Below are 11,518 nucleotides of genomic sequence, written 5' to 3' on the forward strand. Positions count from 1 at the left end.
ACTCACACACTCAAAGACACGCACACTCACATACGCACTCTCAAAGACACTCACACACTCAAATACACTCACACACACACACTCTCAAAGACACGCACACACATACACACACTCTCAAACACACTCTCACTCACACACTCAAATACACTCACATTCAAAGACACTCACACACACACTCAAAGACACGCACACACTCAAAGACACGCACTCACACACTCAAAGACACGCACACTCACATACACACTCTCAAAGACACTCACACGCACACACTCAAAGACACTCACACACTCAAACACACTCACATACACACTCTCAAAGACACTCACACACACACATACTCGCTCTCTCGCAGGCACTCACACGAATGAATACATGAGCAAGCGCCCACGTGCACACAAACACAGCGACTCGCGTGCTCGCACACGCACACAAAGCTACACCTACAACACGTGCCAACGCAAGCAAAGACAAAGGTCCCCCGTATAGACTGAACAGACTGTTGGGGCAAGTGCTGTTAGCGAGCAGCACCTATGAAGGCCGGAACGGCACACGAGGGGGGTGGGTGGCCAGCACCACGCCCGGGCCGCCTTTGTCTCCCCGGTGGCGATGTTTACACACCGCACCAGGTACTCATTTGACGCCGAGTCGACCTAGGGAAGGCGCAGGACCGGTTCAGATAATCGTCACCGGTGTTGGCCGTGAGCGGGAATCGATTGCCAGGTTCGAAGCGAAGCGCTAACCATCACACACACGCACAGACACACGCGCACACAGGCACACACAGCATCGGTCGAGGGATGCGCTAGGAGAAACCATGAAGGTGGTTAGGGTGGTGGTTGTGGTGGTGGTGGTGGAGGTGGTTGTGGGTTGAACCATTTGCAGAGCCGCATGAAAAGTCAAAAGTCGGGGGGGGGGGGGGGGGTGGGGGGGGCTGCTCCAATTCTGTCCCAGGCATTTTGCACATGTGACTTTTAAAAGGTGCGTAGCCACATACATTTTTAAGCAGTGGCCCACAATGCGTCTAATGCATTGCGACGGCGATGTTTGATGGACATGGTGCATTGTTCGGAGGCACGCGTGTGACTGTGTGTGTGTGGGTGTATGTGTGTGTACACTATTGTGTGTGGGTGTGTGTGTGTGTACACTATTGTGTGTGGGTGTGTGTGCGTGTGTGTACACTGTTGTGTGTGGGTGTGTGTGCGTGTGTGTGCACTATTGTATGTGTGTGTACACTATTGTGTGTGGGTGTGTGTGCGTGTGTGTACACTATTGTGTGTGTGTGTACACTATTGTGTGTGTGTGGGTGTGTGTGTGTGTACACTATTGTGTGGGGGTGTGTGTGCGTGTGTGTACACTGTTGTGTGTGGGTGTGTGTGTGTGTACACTATTGTGTGGGGGTGTGTGTGCGTGTGTGTACACTGTTGTGTGTGTGTGGGTGTGTGTGTGTGTACACTATTGTGTGGGGGTGTGTGTGCGTGTGTGTACACTGTTGTGTGTGGGTGTGTGTGTGTGTACACTATTGTGGGTGTGTGTGTGTGCGTGTGTGGACACTATTGCGTGTGGGTGTGTGTGTGTGTGTACACTATTACACACCGCACCAGGTACTCATTTGAGGTCGACTCAGCCTTAAATGAGTACCTGGTGCGGTGTGTAAACATCGCCACTGGGGAGACAAAGGCGGCCGGGCGTGGTGCTGGCCACCCACCCCCTCGTGTACCGTTCTGGCCTTCATAGGTGCTCGCTAACAGCACTTGCCCCTACAGTCTGTTAAGGCTATATGGGGGATCTTTGTTTGTACACTATTGTGTGTGGGTGTGTGTGTGTACACTATTGTGGGTGTGTGTGCGTGTGTGTACACTATTATGTGGGTGTGTGTGTGTGTACACTATTGTGTGTGGGTGGGTGTGTGTGTGTGTACACTATTGTGCGTGGGTGTGTGTGTGTGTACACTATTGTGCGTGGGTGTGTGTGTGTGTACACTATTGTGTGTGGGTGGGTGTGTGTGTGTGTACACTATTGTGTGTGAGTGTGTGTGTGTACACTATTGTGTGTGTGTGTACACTATTGTGTGTGGGTGTGTGTGTGTGTACACTATTGTGTGTGAGTGTGTGTGTGTGCACTATTGTGTGGGTGTGTGTGTGTACACTATTGTGTGTGGGTAGGTGTGTGTGTACACTATTGTGTGTGGGTGTGTGTGTGTGTACACTATTGTGTGTGGGGTAGGTGTGTGTGTACACTATTGTGTGTGGGTGTGTGTGTGTGTGTACACTATTGTGTGTGGGTGTGTGTGTGTGTGTACACTATTGTGTGTGTGTGTACACTATTGTGTGTGGGTGTGTGTGTACACTATTGTGTGTGTGTGTGTGTACACTATTGTGTGTGTGTGTGTACACTATTGTGTGTGGGTGTGTGTGTGTGTACACTATTGTGTGTGGGTGTGTGTGTGTGTACACTATTGTGTGTGTGTGTGTACACTATTGTGTGTGGGTGTGTGTGTGTGTGTGTACACTATTGTGTGTGGGTGTGTGTGTGTGTGTGTACACTATTGTGTGTGGGTGTGTGTGTGTGTACACTATTGTGTGTGTGTGTGTGTACACTATTGTGTGTGGGCGTGTGACAAAGGCGGTCGGGCGTGGTGCTGGCAACACGCCACCTTTTGTGTGCAGTGCCGGCCTTCGTAGGTGCTCGCTAACAGCACTTGCCCCAACAGTGTGTGAAGGCTATACGGGGGATCTTTGTCTTTATGTGTCTGTGTGTGTTTGGGAGCGGCAGTGGTAGCGGTCAGAGCTAAGAACCCGGCGACCCCAGTTCGATTCCCGCTCACGGCCACAAACACCGGTGACGATTACCTGAAACCGGTCCTGGGCCTCAACCTAGGTCGACTCGGCCTCAAACGAGTACCTGGTGCGGTGTGTGAACATCGTCACTGGGGAGACAAAGGCGGCCGGGCGTGGTGTTGCTGGCCACCCACCCCCTCGTGTTGCCCTGCCGGCATTCATAGGTGCTGCTACTCGCGAACTGCACTTGCCCCCAACAGTGTGTGAAGGCTACACGGGGGATCTTTGTCTTTGTCTTGTTTGTGGAGTCTCTGTGTGTTCGCTCTCACTCTCCCTCTGGGTCCTCTGGTCTGCTCCTCATCCTCATCCTCCCATACCTAACACAACAAAATATCTACTTTTCAATTCTCATCTTGCTTCGGGCAATACGTCCGGGAGCGAATGTCACGCTTCGCCCGCTACGGTGGCTAGGAGATGTTAACTACCTCGCCTGGTGTACAGGAGGTCGTGGGGTCGATCTTGACCCTGACGCCTGCTGCTGTATATTTGGAGTTTGCGTGTCTCTCTCTCTCTTCATCATCACGGTGGCTAGGAGATGTTAACTACCTCGCCTGGTGTACAGGAGGTCGTGGGGTCGATCTTGACGCTGACGCCTGCTGCTGTATATTTTGAGTGTGCGTGTCTCTCATCATCATCATCATCACGGTGGCTAGGAGGTGTTAACTACCTCGCCTGGTGTACAGGAGGTCGTGGGGTCGATCTTGACCCTGACGCCTGCTGATATATATTTGGAGTGTGCGTGTATCTCTCTCTCATCATCATCACGGTGGCTAGGAGATGTTAACTACCTCGCCTGGTGTTCAGGAGGTCGTGGGGGTCGATCTTGACCCTGACGCCTGCTGCTGTATATTTGGAGTTTGCGTGTCTCTCTCTCTCTTCATCATCACGGTGGCTAGGAGATGTTAACTACCTCGCCTGGTGTACAGGAGGTCGTGGGGTCGATCTTGACGCTGACGCCTGCTGCTGTATATTTTGAGTGTGCGTGTCTCTCATCATCATCATCATCACGGTGGCTAGGAGGTGTTAACTACCTCGCCTGGTGTACAGGAGGTCGTGGGGTCGATCTTGACCCTGACGCCTGCTGATATATATTTGGAGTGTGCGTGTATCTCTCTCTCATCATCATCACGGTGGCTAGGAGATGTTAACTACCTCGCCTGGTGTACAGGAGGTCGTGGGGTCGATCTTGACCCTGACGCCTGCTGCTGTATATTTGGAGTGTGCGTGTCTCTCATCATCATCATCATCACGGTGGCTAGGAGATGTTAACTACCTCGCCTGGTGTACAGGAGGTCGTGGGGTCGATCTTGACCCTGACGCCTGCTGCTGTATATTTGGAGTTTGCGTGTCTCTCTATCTCTCTTCATCATCACGGTGGCTAGGAGATGTTAACTACCTCGCCTGGTGTACAGGAGGTCGTGGGGTCGATCTTGACGCTGACGCCTGCTGCTGTATATTTTGAGTGAGCGTGTCTCTCATCATCATCATCATCACGGTGGCTAGGAGGTGTTAACTACCTCGCCTGGTGCACAGGAGGTCGTGGGGTCGATCTTGACCCTGACGCCTGCTGCTGTATATTTTGAGTGTGCGTGTCTCTCTCTCTCATCATCATCACGGTGGCTAGGAGATGTTAACTACCTCGCCTGGTGTACAGGAGGTCGTGGGGTCGATCTTGACCCTGACGCCTGCTGCTGTATATTTTGAGTGTGCGTGTCTCTCTCTCATCATCATCATCATCACGGTGGCTAGGAGGTGTTAACTACCTCGCCTGGTGTACAGGAGGTCGTGGGGTCGATCTTGACCCTGACGCCTGCTGCTGTATATTTTGAGTGTGCGTGTCTCTCTCTCATCATCATCATCACGGTGGCTAGGAGATGTTAACTACCTCGCCTGGTGTACAGGAGGTCGTGGCGTCGATCTTTACCCAGACGCTTGCTGCTGTATATGTTGAGTTTGCATGTTATTTCTTTCTCCCCGTGGTCGAATGGAATTTTCTCCGGGTCCTCCGGTTTCCCCCTCCACATGTTAGAAGTAACATCCACGCGTTTCGATGATTGGGCTTCTCAATTAAACTTCCACGCAACAAGCCACTTGGTTGAGCGATCATTTGTCGCCAGGTCTCTTCTGAAAAAGAGCTACCAAAACTCAGTCGGCATTAACTTTTAAAATAAAAATGGAACCAGTTTAGTTTAAAAGCGGATACATACAATACACCGCATTTATAATTTAACGTCCATCAGCCGTTTGGGTTGACGGACCAATGTCACTTTCCAGCGGTATTTGCTCGGCCGAAGCAAGCGAAACAATTTCGACAGTCCGTATCTTCTCGGCGAAATGGGATCGTTAGTCAGAAAGGCGGCATCAGGATCGTGTCCCGATAGAATACCTGACAAGTTGACCCCTCGTCACACGGACACTCGAGTGGCTTACAAATCCCGACGCTCAGCAGCACATTTCAGAATCAGAATCTGTATTTACGAGTTTTGAAGCTCGTTTTTGTTTTTTTTACAGATGTCCAGCAAAGAACACGGCGTAAAAACGTTACAAGAACAAAGACAAACATCCCCCGTGTTGTCTATCTTTATTTACACACATCGTCACAAATGTCTGACCCCCGCCCCCCCTAGGTGCGTGACGTCATTTATGGACGGCCCCTAATAGGACCATGAAACGAAATCTCCCGGATACGATCGCTGCGGAGAGGGCTCTCACACTGCTGGTGAACAGGAAGGGAGGTGAGTGAGGTGGGTGGGTGGGTGAGGTGGGTGGGTGAGGTGGGTGGGTGGGTGAGTGAGGTGGGTGGGTGGGGTGGGTGAGTGGGTAGGTGTGGTGAGGTGGGTGGGTGGGTGAGGTGGGTGGGTGGGTGAGGTGGGTGGGTGACTGAGGTGGGTGGGTGGGTGACTGAGGTGGGTGTGTGGGTGAGGTGGGTGGGTGAGGTGGGTGGGTGAGTGAGGTGGGTGGGTGGGTGAGGTGGGTGGGTGGGTGACTGAGGTGGGTGTGTGGGTGAGGTGGGTGGGTGGGTGAGGTGGGTGGGTGAGTGAGGTGGGTGGGTGAGTGAGGTGGGTGGGTGGGTGGGTGAGGTGGGTGGGTGGGTGAGTGAGGTGTGTAAGGTGGGTGGGTGAGTGAGGTGGGTGGGTGAGTGAGGTGGGTGGGTGGGTGAGGTGGGTGGGTGGGTGGGTGAGGTGGGTGGATGGGTGAGGTGGGTGGGTGGGTGAGGTGAGTAAGGTGGGTGGGTGAGTGAGGTGGGTGGTGGGTGAGGTGGGTGGGTAGGTGATGTGAGGTGGGTGGGTGAGTGGGTGGGTGGGTGGGTGGGTGAGGTGGGTGAGGTGGGTGGGTGGGTGAGGTGGGTGGGTGAGTAAGGTGGGTGGGTGAGGTGGGTGGGTGAGTGAGGTGGGTGGGTGGGTGAGGTGGGTGGGTGAGGTGGGTGGGTGGGTGAGGTGGGTGGGTGGGTGGGTGAGTGAGGTGGGTGGGTGGGTGGGTGAGGTGGGTGGGTGGGTGAGGTGGGTGGGTGGGTGGGTGAGGTGGGTGGGTGAGGTGGGTGGGTGGGTGAGTGAGGTGGGTGGGTGGGTGAGGTGGGTGGGTGGGTGAGGTGGGTGGGTGAGGTGGGTGGGTGGGTGAGGTGGGTGGGTGGGTAGGTGAGGTGGGTGGGTGAGGTGGGTGAGGTGGGTGGGTGAGTGAGGTGGGTGGGTGGGTGAGGTGGGTGGGTGGGTGGGTGAGGTGGGTGGGTGAGGTGGGTGGGTAGGTGAGGTGGGTGGGTGAGGTGGGTGGGTGAGGTGGGTGGGTAGGTGAGGTGGGTGGGTGGGTGAGGTGGGTGGGTGGGTGGGTGGGTAGGTGAGGTGAGGTGGGTGGGTGAGGTGGGTGGGTGGGTGGGTGGGTGAGGTGGGTGGGTGAGTGAGGTGGGTGTGTGGGTGAGGTGGGTGGGTGGGTGAGGTGGGTGGGTGGGTGAGTGAGGTGGGTGGGTGAGGTGGGTGGGTGGGTGACTGAGGTGGGTGGGTAGGTGAGGTGGGTGGGTGAGGTGGGTGGGTGAGTGAGGTGGGTGAGTGAGGTGGGTGGGTGGGTGGGTGAGGTGGGTGGGTGGGTGAGTGAGGTGTGTAAGGTGGGTGGGTGAGTGAGGTGGGTGGGTGGGTGTGAGGTGGGTGGGTAGGTGATGTGAGGTGGGTGGGTGAGTAAGATGGGTGGGTGGGTGAGGTGGGTGGGTGGGTGAGGTGGGTGGGTGAGTGATGTGGGTGGGTGAGTGAGGTGGGTGTGTGGGTGAGGTGGGTGGGTGGGTGAGGTAGGTGGGTGAGTGAGGTGGGTGGGTGAGTGAGGTGGGTGGGTGGGTGGGTGAGGTGGGTGGGTGGGTGGGTGAGGTGGGTGGATGGGTGAGGTGGGTGGGGTGGGTGAGGTGAGTAAGGTGGGTGGGTGAGTGAGGTGGGTGGGTGGGTGAGGTGGGTGGGTAGGTGATGTGAGGTGGGTGGGTGGGTGAGTAAGATGGGTGGGTGGGTGAGGTGGGTGGGTGGGTGAGGTGGGTGGGTGGGTGAGGTGGGTGGGTGGGTGAGGTGGGTGAGGTGGGTGGGTGGGTGAGGTGGGTGGGTGAGTAAGGTGGGTGGGTGAGGTGGGTGGGTGAGTGAGGTGGGTGGGTGGGTGAGGTGGGTGGGTGAGGTGGGTGGGTGGGTGAGGTGGGTGGGTGGGTGGGTGGGTGGGTGAGTGAGGTGGGTGGGTGGGTGGGTGAGGTGGGTGGGTGGGTGAGGTGGGTGGGTGAGGTGGGTGGGTGGGTGAGGTGGGTGGGTGGGTGAGGTGGGTGGGTGAGGTGGGTGGGTGGGTGAGGTGGGTGGGGGGGTGGGTAGGTGAGGTGGGTGGGTGAGGTGGGTGAGGTGGGTGGGTGAGTGAGGTGGGTGGGTGGGTGAGGTGGGTGGGTGAGGTGGGTGGGTGAGGTGGGTGGGTAGGTGAGGTGGGTGGGTGAGGTGGGTGGGTGAGGTGGGTGGGTAGGTGAGGTGGGTGGGTGGGTGGGTGAGGTGGGTGGGTGGGTGGGTAGGTGAGGTGAGGTGGGTGGGTGAGGTGGGTGGGTAGGTGAGGTGAGGTGGGTGGGTGGGTGAGGTGAGTAAGGTGGGTTGGGTGGGTGGGTGGGTGAGGTGGGTGGGGTGGGTGGGTGGGTGAGGTGGGTGAGTGGGTGGGTGGGTGAGTGAGTGGATGAGAAGGGTGAGTGAGTGAGTTAGAAGGGTGAGTGAGTGGTGAGTGAGTGAGTCGGTGAGTGAGTGGGTGAGTGAGTCAGTGGGTGGAATGAGTGAGGAGGGTGAGTGAGTGGGTGAATGAGTGAGAGGGTGAGTAAGGTGGGTGGGTGAGTGAGTGAGTGGGTGAGTGCGTGGGTGAGAGAGCGAGGAGGGTGAGTGAGTGGGTGAGTGAGTGAGAGGGTGAGTAAGGTGGGTGGGTGAGTGAGTGGGTGAGTGAGTGGGTGAGTGGGTGAGTGAGTGGGTGAGTGAGGTGGGTGGGTGGGTGAGTGGGTGAGTGAGTGAGTGGGTGAGTGGGTGAGTGGGTGAGTGGGTGAGTGGGTGAGTGAGTGGGTGAGTGAGGTGGGTGGGTGAGTGAGTGAGAGGGTGAGTAAGGTGGGTGGGTGAGTGAGTGAGTGAGTGGGTGAGTGAGTGGGTGAGTGAGGTGGGTGGGTGGGTGAGTGAGTTAATTTATAGCGAACTAGCGGTAAGTACCCGGCGTTGCCCGGGCAAAAAAGGCAGACACACACATCGACTTCCACACAGACATCGACCCACACACATAGAAACACATCAACTTAGACGCACACACACACATATAGTCAAACCCAGGATGGATCGTAGGCAGGCCAGCCTAAATATTTGTAACCGGCGAAGATGTTCCATTAGGGGGGGGTCCACGTTTCGCAAGCGTAGAGAAGGGAGGGAATGACTGTGGCCGAGAAGACCTGAAGCTTCGTGCGGAGCGAGAGACCAGGTAGCTTCCACACAGCGTAACGCAGCCGATGAAAAGATAATGGCGCTCGACTGATTCGGAGTGAGTCTTCTGCTGCCACACAGTTAAGAGCACCAGATACGGATTTAAAACGATGAGTGTAATGAATGCACACGCGTGCACGACGATGATGTCACGTGAGTGGACGTCAGCCCCACGTAGCCATAGAGGAGGCACGTGACAGCCTCATCCAGCACGTGGGTGAGTGAGAAGGGTGAGTGAGTGAGTGGGTGAGTGAGTGAGTGGGTAAGTGGGTGAGTGAGTGAGTGAGTGGGTGGGTGAGTGGGTGGGTGAGTGAGTGGGTGTGTGAGTGAGTGGGTGTGAGCGAGTGAGTGAGTGGGTGGGTGAGAGGGTGAGTGGGTGAGTGAGTGGGTGTGTGAGTGAGTGGGTGTGTGAGTGAGTGAGTGGGTGAGTGGGTGAGTGAGTGGGTGAAAGAGTGAGAAGGGTGAGTGGGTGAGTGAGTGGGTGAGTGAGTGGGAGGGTGGGTGAGTGAGTGGGTGAGTGAGAATGGTGAGTGAGTGAGTGGGTGAGTGAGTGGGTGAGTGAGTGGGTGAGTGAGTGAATGAGAGGGTGAGTGAGTGGGTGAGTGAGTGAGTCAGTGGGTGAGTGTGTGGGTGAGAGGGTGAGTGAGTGAGTGGGTGAGTGGGTGGGTGAGTGTGTGAGTGAGTGAGTGAGAAGGGTGAGTGAGTGAGTGGGTGAGTGAGTGAGTGAGTGGGTGAGTGAGTGGGTGTGTGAGTGAGTAGGTGAGTGAGTGAGTGTGTGAGTGAGTGAGTGATAAGGGTGAGTGGGTGAGTGAGTGGGTGAGTGAGTGGGAGGGTGGGTGAGTGAGTGAGTGAGAAGGGTGAGTGAGTGAGTGAGAAGGGTGAGTGAGTGAGTGAGTCAGTGGGTGAGTGAGGAGGGTGAGTGAGTGGGTGAGCGAGTGGGTGAGTGAGTGAGAGGGTGAGTGAGTGGGTGAGTGAGTCGGTGAGTGAGTGGTTGAGTGAGTGAGTGGATGAGTGAGTGGGTGTGTGAGTGAGTGGGTAAGTGAATGGGTGAGTGGTTGAGTGAGTGGGTAAGTGAATGGGTGAGTGGGTGAGTGAATGAGTGGGTGAGTGAGTGACAAAGGTGAGTGAGTGGGTGAGTGAGTGGGTGAGTGAGTGGATGAGTGAGTGAGTGGGTGAGTGAGAGGGTGAGTGAGTGGTGAGTGAGGAGGGTGAGTGAGTGAGTGGGTGAGTGAGTGAGAGGGTGAGTGAGTGAGTGGTGAGTGAGCGAGTCTCACGCCGTCTGCGCGAGACTGATGGGGCCCTTCCGCGTTATTGACATCTCAGTGATTGCGCTCCCCACCCCCCACAACCCCCACCCCCACTCACCCTCAATGCCTCGCGTTTTAAACAACGCAAGCGAAATTCAGACGATGCCCCCCCCCCACCTCCTCCCCCACCATCTCGATCACCACGTCAAAGTGTCTCACCTGTGGAAGATCACTCGAGACGAGAGCGTTCGGGGGTGGGGGTGGGGTGTCCAGGATGCCGATTGGAAACTTTCGGAGCGCATCAGCAGCAGCATCAGCAGCAGCAAGACGGACGGAGATCCACCCCGTGTAGCCTCTCGGCAGACTCTCTGGCCAAGGGGGCAAGCGCTTGCCATGAGCAGACAGTTCGCTGGAGCAGGGGTTGGCTTACGTACGGCGCGAAAGAAGTTCAACGAAGACGCGGGCAGAGATTCCCCCGTGTAGCCTCAGCAGACTGTAGGGGCAAGTGCTGTTAGCGAGGCAGCGCCCTATGAAGGCCGGCACGGCACACGAGGGGATGGGTGGCCAGCACCACGCCCGACCGCCTTTGTCTCCCCCAGTGGCGATGTTTACACACCGCAGCAGGTAACTCATTTGAGGCTGAGTCGACCTAGGGGAGGCCCAGGACCGGTTCAGAGAATCGTTATTGTTGGTGGCCGTGAGCGGGAATCGAACTCTGGTCGCCGGGTTCGTAGCGCAGCGCAGAGCTAACCACTAATCGCACTCACGTACATCACAGCGCACGCGTTAACGACACGTACGGACGACACGTCTAGGCGGCACGCACAGGCGGCACGAGTAGATATTAAACTCCATAAATTACCCCGCGTATGGAATATGCATTTATGCAATATCGCGGGCCAGTCAAAATGCATAAATAAAAACGTGAATTGTTAAGTGGTGCCTGGCATGGTGCGAAAGATGTTTGCTCTCTCCCCTCTCTCTCTCTCTCCTCTCTTTCCTCTCTCGGTGTAGTCGGCACTTTGCTTCGTTCATCATTTTTAGTTTTTTTTTCAACGCTTTGCCTTATGTGCCCCCCCCCCCCGCCACATTTTTTAAAATTAAAGATGTCATGCTCTGCTCTCCTCCTTCTTACCCCTTCCCTCTCTCTCTACCCCTCGTCTCACCCCCCTCTCTCTCTACCCCCTCTCTCTCTATCCCCTCTCTCTACCCCCTCTCTCTCTCTACCCCCTCTCTATCTCTACCCCCTCTCTATCTCTACCCCCTCTCTCTCTCTACCCCCTCTCTATCTCTACCCCCTCTCTCTCTCTACCCCCTCTCTCTACCCCCCTCTCTCTCTACCCCCTCTCTCTACCTCCCCCCTCTCTCTCTCTACCCCCTCTCTCTACCCCCCCCTCTCTCTACCCCCCCTCTCTCTTTCTACCCCCTCTCTCTACCCCCCCTCTCTCTCTCTACCCCCTCTCTATCTCTACCCCCTCTCTCTCTCTAC

The sequence above is a fragment of the Lampetra fluviatilis genome, chromosome 57 (genome assembly GCF_964198595.1).
Source record: "Lampetra fluviatilis chromosome 57, kcLamFluv1.1, whole genome shotgun sequence".
In the NCBI taxonomy this organism is placed as follows: domain Eukaryota; kingdom Metazoa; phylum Chordata; class Hyperoartia; order Petromyzontiformes; family Petromyzontidae; genus Lampetra; species Lampetra fluviatilis.